Raw genomic sequence first — 6746 nt, forward strand, 5'->3', positions numbered from 1 at the left:
TATCCAATCAGCGTCACTGATGCCATCGTACGCAACTGTACCCAGCCGATTCAGTTGATATCACTCGATTGAATGGACATTATCAGCTATGAGCCCATTCGTACGGGAAAATAGAACCCAACTCTGTTTCATAGCAGGTCCAGTAGGTCGTTATCATCTGTTATATCACTGATCATTACTACAGCTGGGTTGCCTTGTTGCATGATCCAGATCTTCATCAGAAGTTTCCTTATGCAGTTTGTAGGTCGCTGCTGAGGTTGCTGTTGTCGTTTTCCATCGTGGAAAGAGAGTGGAAGGGCAGGAGAAAAGGAACATTATAGAAACTAACAGTAAGTGTAACGATACAGTGACTTTGCTGGAGAAAAGTATTCAAAAGTGTCTGTGGAAATGGTCCCTACTGGTTACATCACTATTACTTACACAGACACGAAGAAGCATATATTAAGACACACATTCACATCCTACATCAAAATCTAAACGGACTTTGCCTGACGAACATTTATTGGCTGATGGAATTACCTGGAAGCCTTTTCATACTCATGATGTCTCTTTTCATTAGGATGCGGTCGAGGATACCTGGAAGCAACGCCAAGGCCAATTTAATGAAAAACCTTTCAATGTCTAGCAGCAAAGTGATCAGATTATAGAACCACTAGAGAGCAACGATAGATAGAGCAGGTTTGTGTTATGATTGGCTCTCAGACAGGTTTAAGTTCAATCACATTCTCAAGAGAGAAAAAAAATCCACCCTGCAAGTATAAAGGTCACCTTACTCTGCCTCTCCCTGCTGGATAACAGGCTCCCTGTGGAGTTTTAGACTTCTGGCAGTGCTGTGGATCTATTTTTTTTTCTACAAGTGACTCCTTGTGTTGTTTGTCTTGTGCACAGGAACAAATGACTCATGTAGGAAGAGAGAGCAGTAACAATGGCAAATGCATCCATAGAAATAATGCAAAATTACTAATGTTTAGAACAATTTGTGGGTAATTTATAGCGTTCACATCTTAAATAGATGTAAAAACTGTTTTAAAAATACACTGCAGCTTAAATAAGTCTTACTAAATTTAAAGTTGCTGAGGTTAAAATCTGATTTATGATCTTAAAGATGAATCCATAAAAGCAAAGATAAATAAAATCCTATTTGTATGTTTCTACTAGACAGACATTTTGCTAATGCTGGGTGTAAATGCAAAGGTTCGTGGATTGGATGTCATCATCTGACTAATGTATCCAAATCACATGTTGGGAAGATGGCAGTGTGTGTAAATGCAGCGGTTGAGAGCTCTCATGAACAAAGCCATATTTTGCTGTCGTGCTTGATTGTATTCTGGGAATGCTACTTCAAACCGGATCCAGTACACATGATGGTCGCTGATACACCTCAGGATGACACTGTTCGACATGGGTATTTTTCAGCATAGTCACTGGATTCCAGTGGAGATCACCAGAGCAGCAGGGTTTCTGGGGATCATCACACTGGGCAGCAGACGACAGAGGTACAAGCAAGCAAGAATGCCGGCTGGCGCCTTTAGTCATCTACAGAAAACCCCTCACAGGCCACCACGTCAATGTCAAGCGTCTTCACAACAAAATGAATGAGATGAGACTTTGTTTATCATCATGGTCACTCCTTCACAGCAGTTGCATGATGGTAATTACTGTGACCTGGTTGCATTCAGGAGCAGATATTCAGCTTGCAGGCTGCACTATCCACCGTAGTGGTACAAACAAAGACTCTGTGAAGTGCTGGTGTGGAGTGTGTGTTTATACCAACAATTGGTGCACAAACACTGCCATCATTGACAGACACTGCTCTCCTGACCCAGACTCTCTGGAAGTTAAATTTAGGCCCTTCAATCTGCCAAGGAAGTTCTGTGCTGTTGTTGTTGTTGGCCATTTATATTCCACTAGCAAGCACAGCACTGGGTCATGTGCTATTTCAATGGTCTAGGGGTATGATTCTCTCTTTGGGGGCGAGACGTCCCAGGTTCAACTCCCGGACAAGCCCCCACTTTGTCACAACCCGGCAAATAGGTTGTGGCAAAAGAGGGGAGACGACACAGGTATTGCCAGATTTTAATGTAAAGTTTTATTAACTGGTTAAATTAATTTATTCAAAGTGAGGTGTGTACGACAGTGATGTCAGTAGTGTGGGTGCGGATGTCTGGATGCCTGGATGTGATGTGGTGCAAGGTGTTGTCTGATGTGAGAACCAAACCAAAAATGACACAAACCACAAGTCACGAGCATGAGGAGAGAGAGAGAAAGCTAGGAGCTGAGGGGTTGGCCATTTTATACCTGGGAGCGCTGGGCCCGAGCGTGCCAATCAGGTAGGACCGCCCACTCAGTCTCCAGCAGTCTAGGGACTTGAGGAAACAGCCAAACACAGACAGCCAATGTGCCCAACCAACAGACTAGGTGGGGCTGTCACAGTGGCTAGATAATGATGTCAGCCTGAAGACTGTGCTTCCAAGATGCCAACATGTAAAATGCTCAATGAGGGGAGAAGACACTGGACTGTGTTTATTCCAACATCACTGAAGCATACAAAGGCTTCCCCCGGCAACATCTTGGACAGTCTGATCGCCTGTCACTGTTCCTAACCCCAGCCTGCTGCCCCATTATTATGAAACACCACCCCAGACCTGGCCAGAGGAAGCATCCCTACAGCTGTAGGACTGCTTTCAGCACAAAAAAAAAACAGGAGACAATAGGGGCGGACAGAACTTTAGCGGAAACCAAGACTACATGAAGTCAAATTGGATTACTTTTTCAGAGCTTCTATTTAAGTAACAGCAGACATAACACAGTGGAAAAACACTCGCGCAAATGGAAGCTAGCGAGGTGACATTTCTGAAAAGGTTACATGGGAGTCGCAGAATGCAGCTGCAAAAATATCACTGGTTTCTGCCTGAGAAGTGAATCTCCTCCAGATTTCAAATATCAGCATGGAAGCATTTCATTCACAACTGGTGCTGTCATAAGTATTGGGAGCTATTTTACTTGAGTCAAACTAAACTACAGTGTGCTTTCATAGAAAAGGAACCTATTACCCACAGTGTCGGTGTGGAACAAGATGTGAGCTCTGTTGCAAACAGGCACAAGTTATTAGACTTTTGATATACAGGCAAGAAAAATTCAGTAAATCACCAGCTGAGCGACACACCTGCCCCACATGTCCGACATCCAGTCTGTGCTGATACATCAGGTGTTTTTTATCCGGATTGAAAATCATAACATTCTGAAAAATTGATAATTACAATAAGTGTGACGGGTCGTGCTCGGTTACTGTGAGGGCGGATCCACACGAAAGGGGGAGACAGAGGGAAAGGTTTAGTAAAAAGGTTTTATTTTACAGGAGGGGGAAATTGGGGAATAACCCGGTGAAGGGATCCGGTGCAGGGACGTCAATCGTGGAGGGGGAGGAGTGGAATCTTTGGTGCCGTGATCCGAGGAAGAGGGTCCCAGGGGAGGTGTATGAGGAGCCGGTGCCCGTGAGTGCCGAGGTCCATGGGGGTTTTCCTGGTGTGGAGAGGGAATCGTGAAGAGGGAAACCAGGGTGGTGCGCAGGGGTCCGGTGCTCGTGGGTGGTGCTCTCGTGAATGGTTCTCCCGGTGAAGGTGCCCGTGGTCGTGAGGTCCAGAACGGTGGAGTGCCTGGAGGAGTGCTGAGTGCTGGAGCCGAGGAGGAAGACTGGAAGCAGGAGGAAACACATACAATCAACTCGAGACTAGAGAATACCAAAAAGTGCTAGAAATGTAGCAGCTAGCGGCTAGCGGCCTGACTCAATCACAATCATCTGGCGTCGATCTTCTGTGAAACACCAGTATTTAAACAGGGCTGATGAGCCGATGAGCTACAGCTGCCAGCACACCAGTGTCCCTCCTGATCGGCTCCGTCCAGCCTGCAGAAAACAGAGACACACCCACCACAACACAGAGACAGAACAATCCCAAAAACACAACAAATAATCCACAGCCCTCACAATAAGTTCCCTTTGCAAATTATATCTACAATGAATGTTCCTCATAACGATGTGGTGAGATGAGTAACATGTGAAATATATGCTTTAGGTAGATTTTTAAGATCACTGCTGGATATCATGTGGGAGTTCAATGATAAAGAAAGTTCAATGGTCAAAACAAAATGATCTTAAGACAAACATTAACCATGCAACACAAAAAACAAAATGCATTCAATGAAATATTAAAGTGAAAAGCTGCTCTAGTGCTTAGTCTTATTGTACTGACACTTCAGATGTTAACTTTGAATACAACTTTTTTTGTTTTGTTCCTGTCACATTTTACTCACTGTGCTAAATCATCCCGATGGACACTGCGTAACCATGACTACAAGTAGAGAGATAACTGAAAAAAATATCTCTTGTGCAGCATAACAAACTTAAAGCATCATTGATCACAAAAAAAAACATTTTTTTTCTAATTCTTTTTTCCTTTTTTACTTTAAATTTGACCTTTAAAAAAAAGAGCTGTATAGAACAAAGTAATTTTGATGAAATATGATTTTAAGCTTTCAGTTGACTCAATAGGTACTCGAAGTGAACTAAGGGCGTGTTGAAGGCGATGTTCCATTCTTCTCCTTCCTGGATGCGCACAAGGTGATGTGCATTGTGGAGGTCCAGCTTGGTAAAGATGGTTGGTGGCTCCATGGAGACGGTCAAAGCTGGGGAGGAACCCTGACTTGGGGCAGCAACGGGCGGCTGGGAAGCGTCTTGATCATGTGGCGGGGACAACTGTGTAACTGAGTAGGCTAATCTGGCTGAGCATGGTCTGGTTATTGTCGGACAGGCTTCTGAGGACCTGATAATGGTGGCTGAGCAGCACTCCCTGGTTGGCTACAGCCTGATGGATCTGCAGGTGGGCTGGCACAGAGGATGAGCCGGGCTCTTTGTCTGCTGGGTTCATGTTTGTCCAGATCGTACTGTCACGGCAGATGTCTGAACCCAGGTGCAGACACAAGAGCAGGTGAAGACAGGTGGTGGAAAAAAGAGGTCTTTTTGTTTTGCTTTGTTTTGTTGTTTTTTTTTAGCAAAGAAAGTAATCACAAATCCAATTTAGAAATGAGAATTTGTGGGAGGAGGGGATGGACTAGAGTAAACCAAACCTAATTCAGTAGATCTAGTATTCCTAGAGTGACAAAACTACAAAAACTAACTCCACAATAAGGAACTATGGAAAACTAATATGAATTAAAAGCACTAAAGCAATACGAACAAAGCTGGGGGAATTAAACTAAAGGAGCAGAAAGGCTCAGGGCATCGGGGTCCAGCCAGACGGGCTGGAGCTGGTGAAGGCTCGGAAAAGAAGGAGGGAATGACCCAAAGGCAGCGTGTAGGTTGCCGATGAGGGCAGTCAGGCGTCAGCAGCTTGGGCAAGCTGACGATGGGTCAGAGGCTGGCAGCAAAACTGCAAACATAATAAACAGGGATTAGATTCTTGCAACACGACAACACAAATGATGCAAGCTGGCCTGACAGTCCATCTATAGGATCAGAGTCGATGAAGTGGCGGAGAGTGGAGCCAGGCTTTTATGGTACAGCGTGATTTGATGGGTAGGCTGAGGCCGGGGCAAGGGTCCTGACACCTTGTTTAGTCAATCTGAAATAACTGCCCAGAGGTGTTTCCAAGATAAAACGTTCAAGCCTATAAGGGCTATGATGTTGTTCATTCAACATTAAGGTGGAAGCATTCTCTTATTTTTTCTCTTTCTTTCTTTTTTTTTTTTTTCCTCGCTAAGGAAAAGCTGATGACACTTCTGGGAACCCAGCAGGTTGTTTGGTTAAAAATACCTAAATCTTCAGCTCTGTCAGCCTTTAAATCACACATCCCAACGGCGAGGCCAACCCCAAGCACCAGCTGTTGCTCAAAATGAGGTGAAGACGACCTACTGAATTAATGCCGACATCAGCGTGAAAAACAGAGACAAAATAAAGACTTGTCCAAAGAATGCAGCCTTTAGTTAATTTGAAGAGAAAAGCTGTTTTGGAAATTTAACACGTCGACGTCATATCTGAATGCACATGTCACATTTCCATTAAAGTAACGGTGGCATTGTTAAGTCTGACCCGGTAACATTTCTGTATCACGCGACACAAAAATCTGATGGCGAGTCACACTGTAGACTTGTGCGTCTTCACATCAGACAGCTTTCACATACAGAATGGCAGTTTAGTTTCCTGCTGTTTAGGACCATTTTAGTTGATTGCATACCTGCAGCATCGTATAGGAGCTATGAGTGTAGAGAGAGCTGTGTGCATTTATGCACCAAGCAACAGCAGTAACTGAAGAAACTTGTTGGATACTTGGGACAGATTGATAAACTGCTATTAGCTTAGATTGAGTAGATTTTCACATTATTATGTATTATACATCACGTGGTGTATTTTATAATCTGGTGTGAATGGCTAATATGCATGCGTACCAGCACTGTGGGGGTCGTCCCTGCATGAAGGTGTTGGGAACATCAGCCAAAAAGCAACCTATGTCTGAATGATTAAACGTCTTTAATGAATTGATAAAACCAGCAATGTTTCATGTCTAAAAAAGGTTTTAAACTGAGATTTTAAGAGATGCTTGCAATCATTGGCAATAGTGAGAGAATCAGGTTTTGGGGATTTTAATGTCATGTTTAGGTGGCAGTGAGCAGGCTCAACATTTACTATTGTCATTTATAGTCCATGGATGTTTTAACCATTTGATTTCAGTACCACAATGACAGCAAGAGAA

Source organism: Stegastes partitus, unplaced genomic scaffold (genome assembly GCF_000690725.1).
Source record: "Stegastes partitus isolate 25-593 unplaced genomic scaffold, Stegastes_partitus-1.0.2 Scaffold299, whole genome shotgun sequence".
Classification (NCBI taxonomy): domain Eukaryota; kingdom Metazoa; phylum Chordata; class Actinopteri; family Pomacentridae; genus Stegastes; species Stegastes partitus.